This window comes from Dasypus novemcinctus, chromosome 6 (assembly GCF_030445035.2).
Source record: "Dasypus novemcinctus isolate mDasNov1 chromosome 6, mDasNov1.1.hap2, whole genome shotgun sequence".
Classification (NCBI taxonomy): domain Eukaryota; kingdom Metazoa; phylum Chordata; class Mammalia; order Cingulata; family Dasypodidae; genus Dasypus; species Dasypus novemcinctus.
The window spans coordinates 128,368,688-128,389,112 of NC_080678.1; the positions used below are offsets into that span (position 1 = coordinate 128,368,688).

General features: G+C 39.6%; 1 non-coding gene across 1 annotated transcript; it reads left to right on the forward strand.

The window, feature by feature from the left end:
* The first annotated feature begins 1,495 nt into the window (after positions 1-1,495).
* LOC111762177 (U6 spliceosomal RNA) lies at positions 1,496-1,602 on the forward strand. The gene has a single exon (XR_002795360.1). It is a non-coding gene; the product is annotated as a U6 spliceosomal RNA (small nuclear RNA).
* Positions 1,603-20,425: the final 18,823 nt, after the last annotated feature.

Consider the following 20,425-nt stretch of genomic DNA (forward strand, 5'->3'; position numbering starts at 1 on the left):
TCAAACTTAAACATTTCTGTGATTCAAAGGACTTCATCAAGAAGATGAAAAGGCAGCCCACTCAATGGGAGAAAATATTTGGAAACCACATATCCAATAAGGGTTTGGTTTCCATTTTATATAAAGAGATTATACAACTCAACAGTAAAAGAGCAGGCAATCCAATTGAAAAATGGGCAAAAGATTTAAATAGACATTTCTCCAAAGAGGAAATACAAATGGTTAAAGAGCGCATGAAAAAAAATTCCATATCACTAGCTATTAGGGAAATGCAACTCAAAACAACAATGAGGGAAGCAGACTTGGCGCAATGGATAGGGCATCCACCTACCACATGGGGGTCCATGGTTCAAGACCCGGGCCTCCTTGACCCGTGTGGAGCTGGCCCATGTGCAGTGCTGGTGCGCGCAGGGAGTGCCCTGCCACGTGGGGGTGTCCTCTGCGTGGGGGAGCCCCACATGCAAGGAGTGTGCCCCATGGGGAGAGCCACCCAGCGCGAAGGAGAGTGCGGCCTGCCCAGGAATGGTGCTTGCACACACAGAGAGCTGATACAACAAGATGATGCAACAGGGAGAGACGCAGATTCCCGGTGCCGCTGGTAAGGATGGAAGAGGTCACAGAAGAACACGCAGTGGGTGGACACAGAGAGCAGACAACTGGGGGGCAGGGGGAAGGGGAGAGAAATTTAAAAATAAATAAAGAAGTAAATCTCTAAAAAACAACAACAACAACAAAAAACAACAACAATGAGATATTATCTCACACCGCATAGAATGGCCATTATTTAAAAACAACAATAGAAAACAAGAAGTGCTAGAAAGGATGTGGAGAAATAGGAACACTCCTTCACTGTTGGTGGAATTGTAAAATGGTATAGCCTCTGTGGAAGACAGTTCAGCGGTTCATCAGAAAGCTAAATAAGAACTGCCATATGATCCAGCAATTCCTCTACTAAGAATATAAAGAATATATCCAGAACTAAAAGCTATAACACAAACAGACATCTGCACACTGATGTTCATAGCAGCATTATTCACAATTGCCAAAAGATGGAAACAACCCAAGTGTCCATCAACCAATGAATGGTAAACAAAATGTGGTATATACATATGATGGAATACTATTCTACAGTAAGAAGAAATGAAATTGGAACATATATGATAGCATGGATGAATCTTGAAGACATTATGCTAGGTGAAGTAAGCCAGACACAAAAGGACAAATATTGCATGGTCTCACTAATATGAACTGAATATGAAGAATAAATACATGGAATTAAAACCTAGAGTATAGGTTATTAGGAGGTAAGAGGAGGATTTAGAAGAACTACTGATGCTTAATGTATGTTGAAGTTTTAATTAACTTGACTGTAAAAGTGTGGAAATATGTAGAGTTGATGGTAACACATTATAGTGAATAGCAACTGGTTTATAAATTGAATTATGGCTGAAAAGGCTAATCTGGGGATGTAAATTTCAATTGAAAGAAAGCTAGAGTGCTCACTTCGGCAGCACATATACTAAAATTGGAAGGATACAGAGAAGATTAGCATGGCCCCTGCGCAAGGATGACACGCAAATTCGTGAAGCGTTCCATATTTTTGAGATGTACTCACCAGATGCAATGGATGTGTCATGATGATGGGGGAGAGTGTTACTGTGGGGGGAGTCGTGGGGTGGGGGCAGTGGGGGTGAATGGGGACCTCATATTTTTTTAATGTAATATTTTTAAAAAATGAATAAATTGAGTAGAATTTGGAAAAAATAAAATAAAATATTAAAAGAAAGAAAGAAAGAAAGCTAGAGAATAATCTAAGGACTAAATAACACAGTGAACCCAGAGGTGGAAGAGAATTGTGGTTGATGGTACAGATGAAAGAGTGTCCTTCTGTGAGCAAGAACATCACTATTGCAGGGTGGTGGAAATGTGGAGAAGCATGGAATAAATACAATTGGTGTGATCTATGGACTGTGGTGAACAGAAATACTATAATATTCTTGCATCAATGTCAAAGATGTACTGTGCTGATGATGGGGGATATGGAAAAAGTGTGCCAAATGTACGCTATGGTCTATGGTTGGTGGTAATAGTCTGATGATATTATCTCATAATCTGTAACAAATATTCCACCACTGTGTGGTGTGTAGGTGAAGGGGTATTGTATGGGAATTCTACACATGAGCATGATTGTTTTATAAATTCACAACCTCTGTAATAAAAAAAAAACCTATGTAAAAAAAATAATGTAAAAAAGAGGGTGCGTTGGGGGAAATACACTGAATGTAAGATATGGACTATAGTTCATAGTAATATATTGACGATGATCATGCATAGTTTTTAACAAATGTATCACAACAATGCAAGGTGTTGGTGGGGAGTGATGTGTGGGAGCCCTGTAAGATGTTCTACGTGTTTATTTTTTGTAGGTTCACAACCTTTACTATACACTTATTTTTTATGTATGTTCATGTATGAATTATATACTTCAATAAAAAATGTCTTTTAAAAATTTTAATTCTTTGAAAAGATCAGCAAATTTGACATAACTTTACCTGGAGTGTCCAAGAAAAATAGAGAGGAGATTCAAATTACTAAAATATAAATGAAAGAGAGGGCGTTACTACCAACCAACCTTACAGAAATAAAGAAGAATGATAAGGAAATACTATGAACAATTGTATGCCAAAAAACTAGGTAGCCAAGATGAAATAGAAAATTTTCTAGAAACACAAAAACTACCGGAACTGATTAAATAAGAAACGGAAAATCTGAACAAGTAAAGAGATTGAATTAGTAATCAAACTGTCAGAGAAAATCCGAGCCCCACATGGCTTCACTGGTGAATTCTGCAAGCGTTTAAAGAATTCACATTAATCCCTCACAAACCTTCCAAAAAAATAAAAGAAGAATGAACACTTCCCAACTCACTCCATGAGTCCAGAATCACTCTCATACCAAAATCAGACTAGGACTGATGTATGGGAATTCTGCATGTTATGCATGATTATTCTGTAAGCTCACATCCGCTCTACTTTAAAAAATGTAAAAAAAAAAAAAAAAAAAAAAAGAGTAGGACAGCACAAGAAAACTATATACCAATATTCCTTATGCATATAGATGCAAAAAAAAAATCTGCAACAAATTACAAGTGAACCAAATCCAGCAACATATAAAAAGGATTATATACCATGACCAAGTGAAATTTATCCCATGAATGCACAGTTAGTCTTATCTCAGTATTGCAACATATGAAAATCAATGTAATACACCATATTTATAGAATGAAGGACAAAAACCACAAGGTAATCTTAATGGAAACAGAACAAAACATTTGACAAAATTCAAGACCCTCTCATTATAAAAACTCTCAACAAACTAGGAATAGGGGGAACTTCCTTAAATTGATAAAGGACATCTATGAAAAACCACAGCTAACATAACTCTTTATGGTGAATGTTGAAATTTTTCCACCTAAGGTCGGGAAGGAGACAAGGATGTCTGCTCTCACCACTTCTCTTCAACATTGCCCTGGTGGTTGTAGGATGGAAAAAGAAATAAAAGGCATCCGAATTATGAAGAAAGAAGTAAAACTGTCTCTATTTGCAGGTGACATGATTTTGTACATAGAAAATCCTAAGGAATCCACACAAAAAAATCTATTAGAGTCGATAAATGAATACAGCAAGTTTGCAAGATACAAAATCAAAACAAATATCAATTGCATTCTGTACACTAGAGATGAGTAATCTAAAAATGAAATTAAGAAAACCATTCCGTTTACAATGCTATCAGAAAGAAAAAAGCAATACTTAGGGATAAATTCATCCAAAGAAGTGCAATATATATGTACACTGCAAACTACAAAACATCATTGAAAGAAATTGAAAAAGACCTAAATAAATGGAAAGATAAACCATGACCAAGGATTGGAGGACAATATTAAGAAGCCAGTACTCCCCAAGCTGATACATAGATTCAATGCAATGCCTATCAAAATCCCAAATAACCTTTTTGCAAATATTGACAAGCTGCTTCTAAAATTCACACGGAAATGCAAAGGACCCAGAACCAAAATGATCATGAAAAAGAACAATTTGGAGAACCCACACTTTCTAATTTCAAAACTTACTACAAAGGTACAGTAGTCAAGACTGTGTAGTTCTGACATAAGATTAAATATATCGATCAATGAAATAGAATTGAGAATCCAGAAATAAATCCTTACAGCTTGGTCAATTTTTTCTTCCTTTTTTATTTAAAAAAATTTATTGAAGTATATCATTCAAACATGAACATATATAAACAATAAGTGTATAGTAAAAGTTGTGAATTTATAAAACAAACATTCATAACATCATACAGGACTCCCATATAACAGTCCACAACAAATACCTTGCCTTATTTGGAAACATTTGTAACCAATCATGAAAGAACATCATCAAAGTATTCCTACTACTATAGACTATATCTTACATTTGGTGTATTTTCCCCTAGCACATCCTATTATTTTGTTCATAAACCATGTAATTTATCTAAAGTGTATAATCAATTGCATTTGGTATAATTACTGAGTTGGGCATTCATCACTTCAAACAATATTACAGCATTTTCATTACTCTGAAAATAAAAACTGAAACAAAAAACCCAAACCACTATCACTCCCACATGTTAGCACTACTACTTACAAATCCTGTGTTTTCACCATTTTTATTCATTTCCAACATTTACATACAACATTTTACTAATTCTGCAAAGATTAAACCTCAGCTTTCCATTCTCTAAACACATTTTATTCTCTGGTGACTTATAGTCTAGCTATTATCTCATGAGTTTGCTCATTATATTTAGTTCACAGTAGCAAAATGTGTCCTTTTGTGTCTGGCTTGCCTCCCTCAACATAATGTCCTCCAGTTTCAGCCACATAACTACGTTTCTTCTTATAGCTGAATATTATGCCCCTGTGTACATACCACAGGTTTAGCCATTCTCCAGTTGATGGACACCTGGGTTGTTTCCTTCATTTGGCAATGGTGAATAATGGCACTGTGAGCATCGGTGTGCAGATGTCTGTTCGTGTCACTGCTCTCAGTTCTTCTGGGTGTGTACCTAGTAGTGGTACTGCAGGATCACGTGGTACATCTGTATCTAACTTCCTCAGGAACCACCAAACAGATTTCCACAGAGGCTGTACCATTCTGCATTCCCACCAGCAGTGAATAAGCATACCCATCTCTCCACATCTTCTCCAGCACTTGTAGTTTTCTGTTTTTTAATAGTGGCCATTGTAGTAGGTGTGAAATGATATCTTATTGTAGCTTTGATTTGCATTTCCCTAATACGGTGTACATTTTTTTTCATGTGTTTTTTTCATCATTTGTATTTCTTCACTAGAAAAATGTCTATTTGCATCTTTTGCCCATTTTTTATTTGGGTAGTTGCCTTTTTATTGTTGAGTTGTAGAATTTCTTTATATACCACAGATATTAGACCCTTGTCAGATGTGTGATTTCCAAATAGTCTCTCTATTGAGTAGGCTAACTTTTACTCCCCTCACAAAGTCCTTTGAGGTGCAGAAGCGTTTCATTTCGAGGAGGTCCCATTTATCTATTTTTCCTTTTGTTGCTTACGCTTTCAGTGTAAGTTTTAAGAGGCCCCCTCCTACTACAAGGTCTTGTAGATATTTCCTTACATTACCTTCTAGAAGTTTTAGGGTCCTGGCTTTTATGTTTAGGTCTTTGATGCATTTAGAGTTGATCGTTGTATATGGAGAGAGATAGGGGTCCTCTTTCATTGTTTTGGTTATGGATATCCAGTTCTCTCAGCACTATTTGTTGAGACTGGATCTGTCCCAGAAAAGTGGACATAGTAGGCTTAACAAAAACCATAGCATGTGAGAGTATATTTCTGAACTTAATTTGATTCACTTGATCAATGTGTCTATCTTTATTCTAATATTTTTATGCCGTTTTACCACTGTAGCTTTGTAGTATGTTTCAAGTTCAGGCAGTGCAATTCCTCTCATGTCCCTCTTCTTTTTTGGCTATTCAAGACAACTTTCCCTTCCAAATAAATCTGGTAATTGACTTTTCCATTTCTGTAAAGTAGACTGTGGGAATTGTGATTGGTATTACATTGAATCCATAAATCAATTTTGGTAGAATTGACATCTTCACGGTGTTTAGTCTTCCAATCCATGAACACAGAATGTCCTTCCATTTATTTAGGTCTTCTTCGATTTCTTTTAGCAGTGTTTTGTCATTTTCTGGATACAGATGCTTTACATTCCTGATTAAATTTATTCCTAGATATCTGAGTCTTTTATTGCTTTTTTAAAAGGAATTTTTTCATGATTTTCTCCTTAGCTTGCTCATTGCTAGTATATAGAAACACTACTGATTTTTTGCATGTTGATCTTGTATCTTGCCATGTTGCTGAAATCATTTATTAGCTCTAATAGCTTTATTGTAAATATTCCAAGATTTTCTAAAGATAGGATCATGTCATCTGTGAATAGTAAGAATTTTACTTCCTCTTTTCCAATTTGGATGCCTTTTATTTCTTTTTCTTGCCTAATTGCTCTGGCTAGACCTTCTAGCACAATGTTGAATAACAGTGGTGACAGTGGGAATTCTTGTCTTGCTCCTGATCTTAGAGGGAAAGCTTTCAAAACCCGTCCCCATTGAACATGATGTTGGTGGTGGGATTTTCATGTGTGCCTTTTATTATGTTGGAGAACTTCTATACTTATATTTGAAGTGTCTTTATCAAGAAAGGATGGCAGGATTTCTGCATCAGTCAAGACGATCATGTGGTTTTGTTCCCTCTGATTAGTTAATGAGGTGTATTTCATTAATTGTTATTCTTATGTTGAACCACCCTTGCATACCATGAAGAGAACTCACTTGATTGTGGTGTATAATTCTTTTAATATGCTGTTGGATTCTATTTGCAAGTATTTTATTGAGTATTTTTGCATCTATGTTCATTAGAGAGATTGGCCTGTAATTTTCTTTTCTTGTGCTATCTTTATCTGGCTTTGGTATTAGGGTGATGTTGGCTTCATAAAATGTATTGGGTAAAGTTCCCTCCTTTGCAATCTTTTGAAAGCGTTTCAATGGGATTGGTGTTAATTCTTCTCAAAATGTTTGGTAGAATTCACCCATGAAACCATCTAGTCTTGGACTTTTCTTTGTTGGGAGATTCTGATGACTGATCTAATCTCTTTGCTTGTGATTTGTTTGTTTAGTTCTTATATTTCTTGTAGTGTCAATGTAGGTTGTTTGCATTTTGAGGAATTTGTCCATTTCATCTAGGCTGTCTAATTTGTTGGCATACAGTTTCTCATAATATCTTCTTATAATCTTTTAATTTCTGTGGGGTCAGTCATAATGGCCCTCTTTCATTTCTGAATTTCTTTATTTGTTACTGTTTCTGTTTTTCTTTGTTAGTATTGCTAAGGGTTTCTCAATCTTATTGCATTTCTCAAAGTTGACTTTCTCTATTTTTTTTTTATTTCATTTATTTTGTCTCTAATTCTTGTTATTTCTTTTTGCTTGCTTTGGAATTGGTTTGCTATTCTTTTTCTGGTTTCCCCAGTTGTTCAGTTAGATCTTTGATTTTAACTCTTCTTTTTTAATGTAGGCATTTAAGACTATAAATTTCCCTTTCAGCACTGCCTTGATTGTATCCTGTAAGTGTTTTTTTAAAGATTTATTTATTTCTCCCCTTCCCCCTCATTGTTTGCACTTGCTGTCTGCTCTCTGTGTCTGCTTGTCTTCTTTTAGGAGGCACCAGGAATCAAACCATGAGGATGGGAGGTGCCCAAATGCTTGAGCCACATCCACTTCCTGCTTGTTATGTCTCTTGTGTCTCCTTGTTGCAAGTCCTCATTGCATCATCTCATTGTGTTAGCTTTTTGTGTCAGCTTGCCACACCAATCCATCACATCAGCTTGCTGTCTTGCTTGTTTCCTTTAAGAGGCACTGGGAACTGAACCCTAGGACCTCCCATGTGGGAGGCAGGCACTCAACTGCTTGAGCTATATCCACTCCTCTCCTATAAGTTTTGGTAAGTTGTGTTCTCATTTTCATTTATCTTGAGATATCTACTAATTTCTCTTGCAATTTATTCTTTGACCCACTGATTGTTTAGGAGTGTGTTGTTTAGCCTCCATATATTTGCAAATTTTCCCCTTTCCCATTTGTTATTGATTTCCAACTTCATTCCATTATGATCAAAGCACCAAAGGTGCTTTGGTGGAAGGGGTGTCACCATCAGGATTGGGGAATAAAATATGGACTTGAGTGGACTTACTGTTTTCTACTATGGATTTATTGTGATTCTAGCAATGGAAGAAGTTTGTATCATTGATGTTGAGATAGTGGCCACAGGAGGTGCTGAGGGTAGACAGAGAGAAAAGGAGGTATGATATGAGGGCATTTTCAGGACTTGGAATTGTCCTGGATGACCTTGCAATGTCAGATACAGGCCATTGTATATCCTGCCATAACCTACAGAACTGAGTGAGAGAGAGTGTAAACTACAATGTAAACTATAATCCATACTTGGTGGCAATGCTCCGAATGTGTTCATCAATTGCAATGAACATATCACACTAGTGAAAGAAGTTGTTAACGTGGGGAAGGGTAGGAGGTGTGGGGTGTGGGGCATATGGCATGTAACATTTTGTGTAATCCACGTATCTTTTAAAAAAATAAAAAATACATTTTAAAAAAAGAGAGAAGGTGCTTTGTATTATTGAGAGCTGTGTTATGACCCAACATGTGGTCTATCCTGGAGAAAGATCTGTGAACACTTGAGAAGAATGTATGGCCTGCTATTCTGGGGAGTAACGTTCTATACATGTCTGTCAGGTCTGGCTCATTTATCATATTGTTAAAGTTCTCTCTTTTCTTATCAATCTTCTGTCTAGTTGTCCTACCTTTTGATGTGAGTGGTGTGTTGAAGTCATCAGCTCTTATTGTAGAGATGCCTATTTCTCCTTTCAATTTTGCCAGAGTTTGCCTAATGGTACACAGATATTTATGACTGTTACTCCTTCCTGGTGGATTGCCCCTTTTATTAATGTTTTATGGCCTTCTGCATCTCTTATCACACTTCTGCATTTAAATTCTGTTTTGCCTGACACCAGTATAGCTACTCCTGCTCTCTTTTGGTTACTATTCACATGAAATGCCTTTTTCCAGCCTTTCACTTTCAGTCTATTTGTATCCTTGTCCTGCAGACAGCATATGGATGGCTCATGTTCTCTTAGCCATTCTGTCAGCCTATATCTTTTGATTGCAGAGTTTAGTCCGTAAGCATTAAATGTTATTACTGGAAAGGCATTACTTCAACCATTTTATCTTTGGCTTTCATATGTCCTGTCTTATATTTGTCTTTTTTTTTTTTTTTAATCTTTTGGGTTACCCTTTCTGATAGTCTTCACTCTACGCTCTCCTCCAAACCTCTCTCCCTTGTCTTTACTTTTCTGGCAGCAGAACTCTCTCTAGCATTTCCTGCAGAGCTGGATTCTTGTCTATAAACTCTCTTAGTTTCTATTTATCTGTCAAGATTTTGAACTCAGTGTCATATTTGAAGGACAGTTTTTCTGGATAAAGAATTCTTGGCTGACAATTTTTCTCTTTCAGTACCTTAATTATATCATACCACTGCCTTCTCATCTCTGGTTTCTGAAGAGAAATCCACACTAAGTCTAATTGGATATCCCTTGTATGAGATAGATTGCTTTTCCCTTACTGCTTTCAGAATTTTCTCTTTATCTTTAGCATTTGGCATTGTGCATATTATGTGTCTTGGGGTAGGTCTATTTGGATTTATTCTAATTGGAGTATGCTGTCCTTCCTGGATACGTATATTCATGTCTTTCATGATAGTTGGGAAATTTTCAACCATTATTTCCTCAATACTCTTTCTGCTTCTTTTCCCTTCTCTTCTCCTTCTGGAACTCCCATAACATGTATGTTGCTGTGCTTCATGCTAACATTTAACTCCCTGAACCTTTGCTCAACTTTTTCCATTCTTTTCCCCTCTCTGTTATTCTCTCTTTTCAATTTCAGATCTTCTTCCTCTACTTTGCTCATTCTTTCCTCCATGATTTCAGATCTGCTGTTGTGTGCCTCTATTGTGTTTAAATCTCAGTTATTGTGTCTGTCATTACTATAAGCTCTGTTATCTTTCTATCCAAGATTTCAAATTTTTCTTTCTGATCCCATAGTGTCTTCTTCTCCTTCTTCTTTTTTTAGGAGGTACCAGGTTACCCAGGACCTTGAACTTGGGAAGCAGGCACTCAACCACCGAGCTACATCCCCTCCCCGATGAAAGCTGGTTTGTTTGTTTTCAGGAGGTACCAGGGAATGAACGCAGTACTTCATTCATGGGAAGTAGGAGCTCAGCCACTTGATCCCCGTCTGTTCCCCTAAAGTCTTCTTAAAGTCTTTTATTCCTTTAGCCATGTTGTCCTTCAACCCCATGCTTTGATTTAGGAGATTGGTATGAACCTCATCAATTAGTTGTTTCAAGTCCTGTGTCTCATCTGGAGTCTTGATTTGTTCCTTTGTCTGAGTTAGATCTTCCTTTTCTTTCTGTGGCTTGTAATTTTTTGCTGATGTCTATGCATCTCCTTATGAAGCTGAGTTTACTCGGATGTTCCATTTCTCTGCCTTGCCTAGGGATTTACTGTTAAGTAGCTGTGTGCTAGCACTCTTCTTTGACTCTCAGTTCAACTTGTTCTGGATATTTAGGATTGCCCCTCTTTAACTGCTCAAACCAGGGCTAAGGACCCAGTAAAGGGGTGCAGACCAGTTTCTAAGGGCCTTGGAGACCCTTGGAAACTTCCCTGCTCCCCAGCAGTGAGGGCATGTGCTTGCCTCTTCTATTTATTTATTATTTTTCCCTTTTTGTGCACTCTTCTGGACTGCCAGCAGATGGAGCTCCTTGGGAGACCGCTCAGCTCAGCCCCTAGGTGCTAGAGTGGCTGCATTCAGTGTCACTCCCCGGGAAGGTCAGTGGGGCAGAAGCAATGTCCTCAGGGCCAGCCAAGCCTCACAAACAAACTTCCTGGAAGCTGTTCTCCTCCGTTGGTCCTCCCACCCTCCTTCCCTCAGCCGCCTCAGCAACCAGCCCAGGGCAGCAGGCAGGGTGTTTGAGAAGGCAAATTATCTTTAGCTCCCCGTAGTCTCTCAGTGCAAACAATGCTGAGGCCCCACCTGACTCCTCCAACGCCTTAGACAAATGTGCTTGCCAAAACCTGAATTTGCTGTGGGCTGAGTCCCTCCCTCTCCCCTTTCTTGGGGAAGAGGACCCCTGCGGCCCCTCAGTCTACAGCCTCTGCGGTCCTCAGCCCCGCAGTCCACAGACTGCTATTTGCCCTAAGGGTGAGGTGAGTGGCGCCCACTGCGGATTCTGCAGCTCTGCTCCTAGAAGTTTCCAGTCAGCTGAGACCCCTTTCCTTCGCCCTCTGTCTTCTGGGTGGCGACTCACCTTCCGCTGGTGTCCGGAGCCCCAGAGCAGCCCTTTTCTCCGCCTGTCCTCTAGCTGTTTCTCTGGGTGAGAAGTGGTCCCTCTACCTGGCTAATCCTCCATCGTCCGGGAAGTCCTGGTCAATTTTTTTTGTTTGTTTATTTTTTATTTTTTCGTTTTGTTTTGAGGTGCCAGGGCTGGGGATTGACACTTGGGACCACCTACGTCGAAGACTGTGCTCAACCACTTACCTACACTGTCTCCCTCAATTGGTTTTTGACAGGAGTGTGAAGACAATTCAACAGGAGAAAGAATAGTCTTTTCAACAACTGGTTATCCAAATGCAAAACAATAAAGCTGGATCCCTACCTCATTCCATGTACAAAAAGTAACTTGCAATGGGTCCAAGACCTACCTGTAAGAGCTAAAACTCTTAGAAGGAAAAACAGGCATAAATGTTCATAGCCTTGGATTAGGCCTTGGTTTCTAAGCTATAACACCAAAAGCATGTGCTACGACAATAATAAAAATAAACTGTACTTCAATATTGGATGGTTTGAAGCCCTACATACCCCAGAAAAACACATTCTTAAATTTAATGCATTCCTGTGGGTGTGAACCCATTGTAAGTAAGATCTTCTGATGAGGCCACTTTAGTTAAGTGTGACCCACCTAAATCAGGATGAGTCTTAAATTCTTTTAGTGAAGTCCTTTATTAGAGAATGAAAGTCAAAGAGAGAAAAAGCCACAGAAGCAAGAAGCTGAAGTCAGCGAACCCAGGAGAGAAGAGAGACCACATAGCGAGGCTGCCATGTGCCTTGCCTCGTGGCAGAGGAGCCAAGGATTGCTGGCAGCTGGTCTGCAGGAAGAAAGCTTCGCCTTGATGATGCCTTGATTTGGACGTTCTCGTGGCCTCAAACTGTAAACTAATAAATTCTCATTGCTTAAAGCCAACCATTTCATGTGTTTACTTTGAGCAGCTAGGAAGCTAAAACAAAAATTAAAAACTTTTGTGGATCAAAAGTCATTAAGAAAGTGAAAAGACAGCTCGCAGAATGCAAGAAAATATTTGCAAATCATATATCTGATGAGGAACTAGTGTCCCGAATATAGCAACTCAGCAATAAAAAGACAAAAAACCAAATATAAAAAATGGTCAAAACATTTCATGTATTTTTCTCCAAAGAAAAGATACAAATGACTGACGAGTGCATGAAAAGATGCTCAACATCCTAGTCATTAGGGAAATGAAATTTAAAACCACAGAGAGAGAGCGTTTCACGTCCAGCACGATGGACAATAGCAAGTGTTGTCAAGAACGTGGCTGTACTGGAAACCTCATTCTTTGCTAGTGGGATTAGAAAGAAGTGCAACATTTTAGAAAATAGTTGTCATTCCTAAAAACGTTAAGTGTACAGTGACCACATTATCCAGAGATTGCAAAACATATGTTTACACAAAAACTTTATATGAATATTCATTATAATAACATTACTCATAATGGCCAAAAGTGGAAAGAACTCAGATGCCAATAAATTGATGAATGGATAAAGAAAATGGGGTATATCCATATGATGGAATAATATTCAGCCATAAAAAGAAATAATGCACTGACCATGCTATAACATATGTAAGTCTTGAAAACATTATTCTAAGTGAAAGGACCAGATAAAAGGCCACATATTGTATGATTTCTTTTATGTGAAATGTCCAGCATAGGCACAACAGTGTATTAATATAAATATATTAATAGATTAACTAGATGGGGGTTGACAGGGGATGGGAATAGTGGAGAAGGGGAGTGACTGCTAATGGAAGCAAGATTGGAAATAAAGGGTGTGAGTTATGACAATTGTTTTAAAATTTTAACTATGAGGGGAGGAAAGAAAGAAGGCAATGTGAGGAAGAGGGAGAACTCCATGTGCTTTTAAGATGGGTGAAATTTGAGCAAGCATACATGTTCATGGGAAAGACCTGAGTCCTGAGCATCAGCTGTGATATAGCTAGATCATATCCTGGGCCATACTACATTCATCAATGCATTTACAAGAATTGCAGTCATGTAGACTGTGTTCTTGTACTACAACGTAACCATACGAGAAATCTGAAAGAAGACAGGAAAATCTCCAAACACTTGGAAAATAAATAATACACTTTATTTACTTCATGAGTCAAAGAAGAAGTCTCAAGGGAAACAAAAAAAATGCACTTAACAGGAGGAGAGGGAAATTTATAGCACTAAGTGCATACATTGAAAAAGAGGAAAAGTCTCAAATCAATTATTTAAGCTCCTACAACCTAGAAAAGGAAGAGCGAGGAAAAAAAAACCCAAAGAAAGCAGAAGGAAGGAAATAATAAAAACAATATTTATTGTTTTTCTGACATTGAAAACAGAAAAACAATAGAGAACATCAATAAAAACAAAGAACTGGTTCATTGAAAAGATCAATAACATTGACAAACTCTAGCAAGGCTGACCAAAGGATGATAAGAGACTACTACATTTTGTGTTATCTATTTATCTACAAAAACAAAGGTAATTTTTAAAAAATGTGACAAAAAGACTACTACAAACAACTTTACACACTAAATTTCACAACTGAGATGGAATGGATCACTTCTTTTAAAAAAAAAACCAACAAACTAGCCCAACTCACTCTGTAGGAAATAGATTTTTGAATAGCTCTATAACTGTTAAGGAAATTGAATTTGTAACTTTACACCTCCAAAAAACGAAATTTCCACACCCATATGGTTTCACTGGAGAATTCTACCTAACCTTTAAAAAATTAACAACAATTCAACACAATCCTGTCCTGAAAGACAAAGAGGAGAAAACACTTTTCAACTCATTTTATGACGCTAGTATTACCCTGACACCAAAGCCAGAGACAGTACAGGAAAACTATGTACCAAAATCGCTCATGAATATAGATGCAAAATCCTTTAAAAGAATGTAAGCACTTAGAAATCGGCAATAGATATTTGGTTATTTGTCTTTTTATTGTTGTCTGAGTTTGGTAGGGTTGCTGTACCATGGACTAGCTGTCTTAACTGAAGTTTATCGTTTCCAGGTTCTGGAGGCTGAAAGTTGGAAAACAAGGTGTCAGCAGGACTGCATGTCCTCGGAGAGCTGTGGGTTTCTGTCAATGGGCAGTAATCCATGAATCAATGATGTCCCTTGATTCTGGCATAATTCAATCTCTGCCTCCATACACGGAGCTCACTTCTCTCTCCCTCTCTCCCTCTCTTCCTTTCTCCCTTTCCCTCCCTCTCTCCCTCTCTCCCTCTCTTCCTTTCTCCCTCTCCCTCCCTCTCTCTCTCTCCTTATAGGACCAGGATAGGGAGTGGGAGGGAGGTGAGCATGGTCATAAAAAGGGCCAAGCAAGGGATCCTTGTGGTGGAAACTGCTGAGTATCTTGTCTATGGTGGTAGATACATGAACCTACCCAGGTGGGTATTTCTTTAATACCCATCCCCTCATAAATGAGTACAAATAAAATGGGATTCTGAATAAAATGCCAAAATCTTCATTGTGATATACTACTTTTTTCCCAAAAGCTACCACTGTGGAAACCTGGGCAAAACATCTAAGGGGTCTCTGTATTATTTCTCAGAACTTCATATAAATCCACAGTAATCTCAACTAAATGCACACGCACATGGAGAATGTGGTAGCAGGAGTTGGCAGCAGTAGTGAAGACCATTTTAAGTCAAGCATCATTACATTTCAGTGTTAGCAATCTGCGCTGTTGTTTTATCTTCCTCTTGTAGCTCTTGGCTGCTCAGGTGAGAGACGCTGTGTGGGTCCCTCCAGTGTTGTGTTTGCACTCAAGGACACGAGACAACTTCAGCAACACCAGGAAGTTTAGGGTCACTAAATGATGGTTCACAGCATCGAATCCGAATAAGGAGGATAATGAAGAAAGAGGGCCAGTGCTGTGGATGAAAGCAACGAAGTCAACGGAGATCCCAATGAGGTCAAAGAACACACTGAGTTAAGTGAAAGCCAAGGTAACTGGAAAGGGGTGGTCAGAGAGAAGGATGTTTTTAATTACAGGCTCTGAAAGTTGGACAGCTCGGATGGAAGACGAAATTAAGGCTGGCTATGGGGGTCATAGATGAGGTGGAGTGGACAGAAAGTTCATTGGTGATAAAAAGGTCCAGGAAATGGGAGTCTGGGGTATTGGATGTTGAAATCTTCAGGACTTTTGGAGAGATAACAGGGTGAAGAACAGGATCATAGACCAGCAACACAACAAGTTAGTCTGTGAGGTGGGGTGGTGACTTTGTAACTTGAAACTTGGCTAGTTGGAGGTATGTGTCCAGCTAGGCTTGGCCAAAAGAGACAATTTTCAAGAAATTGGAGGGCAGAAGTAAGACAGTCACTATATTGTTCTCACACTTTAAGGTAGTAGGTTCCGGCATATCAGGCAGCTCACACACCTTGTCCCCAATCTGCTGGCTCACCCTTACGGCATGGCACAACAGCCAGACAGGACTGTAGCTGCTGCACCTTTCCCAGAATCCTCCTTCAGCTCCTCTCCTTCCATGAAGGAAGGCACCATCTTCTCCTGCAGGACCCTCAAATCTTCAGAACTGGAGGCAGTGAGGCACTGACAGGGTCTCGTGCTGCTGTGTGGGTTCCAGTCCATGCCTGTGGCTCCAGGTTGTCCTTGTTCTCCCCCATTTTATATCCACCTTCCCTTTCCTTCCTTCTCCTTTCTTTCCTTTCCCTTCTCAGTAGCCTGTCCTAAAAACTTTAGCTCCAGCATTAGAGAGGAAGAGAACAGCATTACAGAGATGATGGAACCAGTTTCTAAGGTGGTTAAATACCTTGAGAGCCTGTGTACATTCAGATCCAAAGGTATTAGTCAGTCAAAGGGGGTGCTGATGCAAAGTACCAGAGATCTGTTGGCTTTTATAAAGGGTATTTATTTAGAATAGAAGCTTACAGCCACAAGGCCCTAAAGAGTCCCACTCAAGGTACCATAAGAGGTACTTTCTCATCCACAGTCTGTTGCCACGTGTTGAAACAAGATGGTGGGTGACATCTGTGAGGGTTCAGCCTTCCTTCTTCCCCTTAGAGCTCTGTGGTTCCAGCTTCTTCTGATCTCAGCTGTAGGCCTGCATAAGGCTCATCTCTCTCCTCAGTGCTAGTTTCTTTCCAGGCTCAGATGCTCTGTTCTCTTCACAAGATCAGTTGTAGACTATGAGGCTTATCTCTCTTCCCAGGGCCTCTGCCATGAGTAATGAGCTATCTCTCTTCCTTTTGTTATTCTCTGTTTATCTACTACCATGAGATAGTCTGTTTTATCAGCCTACCAAGGGGCCTGGGACTCAATGCTGAATCACACTCTAATGAGATGGTTGAATCAAAGCCCTAATCTTAACATAATTTAATCAGATGTCTCAGTTGAATCTAATACATTCAAAGGGTTATCATGCCCAGAGAAACAGACCAGCTTACAAACATAATCAATATCTCTTTTTGGAATTCATAAATAATACCAAACCATGTAATACATCACTATACTATATATATAAAATATTCTCATGATTCTACTTCTCTAAAGGAACCCTGATTTTTACAGGTGGGGATTTTGACAAAATCATATTTAACAGGTACTAAAAGGAAGAAAGGAAACCAGTTAGGACCTGTTTTAGTTTGCTAAAGGCTACCAATGCAAAATACCAGAAATGGGTTGGCCTTTATAATGGGAATTTACTAGGGTAAAATCTTACAGTTCTGAGCTGTGAAAATGTCCAAATCAAGGTATCATCAGAGATGCTGTCTCACCAAAGTTGGCTGCTGGCAGATCCTGGACTCCTGCCTGTAGCAATGCAAACTGGCGGCCAATCTCTTCCTTCTCCTCAAGGCTTACTTTCTCCCCAAGCTCAGCTGTGGGCAGTCAGGCACATGGCTCATCTTTCCTGGGCTGCATCTCTTCAACTTTGGGTTGCTCTGTTGATTCCAGCCTCTGGCCTCTCTCTCCATCTCTCAGGGTATCTCTTTCTGGGCTGTAGGTGATCATGGAGTCCTCTCTCACATGGCAGGATAAAATGGCAGCTCTCTTTCTCTGTGTGTCTCTGCTTTCAGGCCTCAGTTTATATAAGACTCCTGTGAGAGGATTAGGACCCACTCTGTACCCTGCAGTCTAATCAAATCAAATGTCCTTAATTAAAAGCAATCTAGTCAAAAGTAATCTAATCAGAAGGTCCATAAACTCAATCTAATTCAAAGGTCCTACATACAATATAGTTTCATACACCTGGAATAGGTTAGCTGAAGAACATAATTTCCTAGGGTCCACAAAAGACTCAAACCGGAACGGGGTCCTTTTGAAACAACCAATTATGACTCTCTACAGATTGCCCTGCCTCCTCAATTCATTTATGTCCTCGTGATTTTAAGAAGACACTCCTCACTCACTGTGTGCCTTGCTGACGTTTAAGTACCTGCTGTCTAAAGCAGTTCTTTAATTTGCCTGACAATGACCCCATCACAGATGGCTCAATGGAGTCTGTCTGCCTTGCTCCTGGTGTGATTTTCTACACAGGGCACTCATTGTAGGTGGATGGGACAATTGATCTAATTCACAAAGAAGGCTGTGTTCAGCGCACTCCATCCCAGACCAGCTATCTCAGTCGGGAGGAAATATTTATTTGAGAACCTTTGTATTCAAACCTTCATTTTGGAGGTTGGAAAACAGGGAAATCTGTGAAGTCTGCATGATTCAAATCTTTTCATAAGGCAAACATTTATTAACTACTTCTTGTTTTGAGCTCTTCATAATAAAGTTTTGGGTGAAAAGTGCAGTCTGAAATCTCTCCCGTTCCTGGAATTCATTTGTGCCATTTATATTACCAAAGAATCAAATATTAATAATCATAAAGACTTTGTGATGAAATTACTTTCACCTTCCTTTATTTCATTGAACTCCAAAAATGTTTCAAATGCTTCCAGAAACAACTTCCTTGGGAGTAGTCACGGAACATTCTCTTTCAACCTCATTAGCCCCTCAAGTAGCACCTTCAGAATTATGCACCTGTGATCAGGCAAAATGTTGTAGAGGTTGATATTATCTACCTTGTCTCCTTAGATCATCCTCATATCATCCTCATTTTTTTCCTTACTCATTGCTCAGAAAGAAATTCCTAGTTCCATACCCACCCTATGATAAGGCTGTCTATTTATTCAGAGACACACAAAGTTGGCTTGTGCAAACCAAGGGTAAGAGACACAAGAGCAATTTATTCTGGTTAATAAGTGGGTAAAAACATGTAGAGACCAATTGTATGGTGGGCACAGAAGAGTTTCTTGTCTGGGGAGAATACAATATTGTAACAGTCACTATTGCTTGTATGCCTATTGCACAGTCGTCCTCCATCGTATTGCTTTGGGAAAAACTATTTGCTACAGATCTTGGGCAGGTGATTTAGGAGAGAATGATTTCCCATCAGTCCTGAAGGATGAACAAACCACAGTTTCTCCATGCCAATCATGGTAGCCAGCCTCTGAGATCCTGCCAGTGGTTCTCCTGTCCTGATGCTCACAACCTGGGATGGTTCTCTCCTGCACTGAACAGAGCTGGTCTGCACAGCCAATAGGTGGTGGAAGTGGCAGAACATGATTTTCAAGGCTTGGTCGTAATGTACATCAGGTCACTCACTCTGGGGGAAACCAACTGCCACGATGGGAAGAGACTTGGCAGCCCTCTGGTAAGTTCTGCGTGGCAAGGACCTGAGGCTTCCTGCCAACAGCCAGCATGAATTTGCCAACCATGGGAGTGAGCCTTGATTCAGGTCCTCCAGCTCCAGTGTCATGTGACTGGAGGCCCAACTGACACCTTGACTGCAACTTCATAGACGACCCTCAACCAGAATCACTCACCTAAGTCTCTCCCAAGTTCCTGGCCACAGAAACTACGAGGGATAGTAAATATTTATTGCTGTTTTTAAACAACTTGTTATGCAACAATAGATAACTGGTGCATCATTCATGTTAATTCCCATTTCCCCTGCACAGTGTATGTGTCGTCAGAAAACCACAGACTGAAAACCATATTGTTGAGTTCTAATAGACTCATATAGCGCTAAGCCAGGCCTCTGGATAAAAAGGAAAATACCCTTGATTTGTAGTGTTTACCAAATTCTGTGGTATAAATACTCCCTCCCTGGTTAATTTCATGCTACCAAGTGATGTCGCGGAGGGGAGAGTTTGGCAGAGGTGCTCACAGTCAGCTCTTGAACGCCAAAGTCAGTCAGTTCTAATGCTCCAGTGGACAAGAAGCAGAAGAACTAGATGGGACCAGTTTGGGCTCTGTGATGGTTAGGCTAATGTGTCAACTCAGCCACGTAATTGTGCCCAGTTGTTTGGTCAAGCAAGCCCTGGGCTAAATGTAATATCAGGGCATTTATGGACTTGAGTCACCAGTGACTTTACTACATAGATAGCTGATTACACCTACATCGATCAGGGCGGTAACTGCAGCAATGAGTGATGCTTTTTTCCAATCAGTTGAATCCCTTAAAAGAGGAAATGATTTCAGCGTTCAGGGAGAATTTCCCAGCTGGTCTTTGGACACCAACGTCTCCCAGAAACTCATCAAGGACCTTCGCTGGACTTTAATCGGGGCCCTAGTCTGCAGCCTGCCTGTGGAACCTGGACTTGTACGTCCCCGCGGTCACATGCGAGACTCTGATAAAACCTCATATTATGACAGATGCCTCCCATTGATTCTGTTTTCCTAGAGAACCCTGACTAATTCAGCTTGGTGCAGCCCCAGCACCCTGGTGGCCCCTGTCTGTGTCAACGTAAGAAAGGAGCGGAACGTTCGACAGTGGCTTGAAGGTTAAAACACCTGGAGTCTAGTTCTGCTCTGCCGCTTTCTGGCTGGGTGGTCTCAGCATGTGCCACTTAATGACCATGAATTGCAGATTC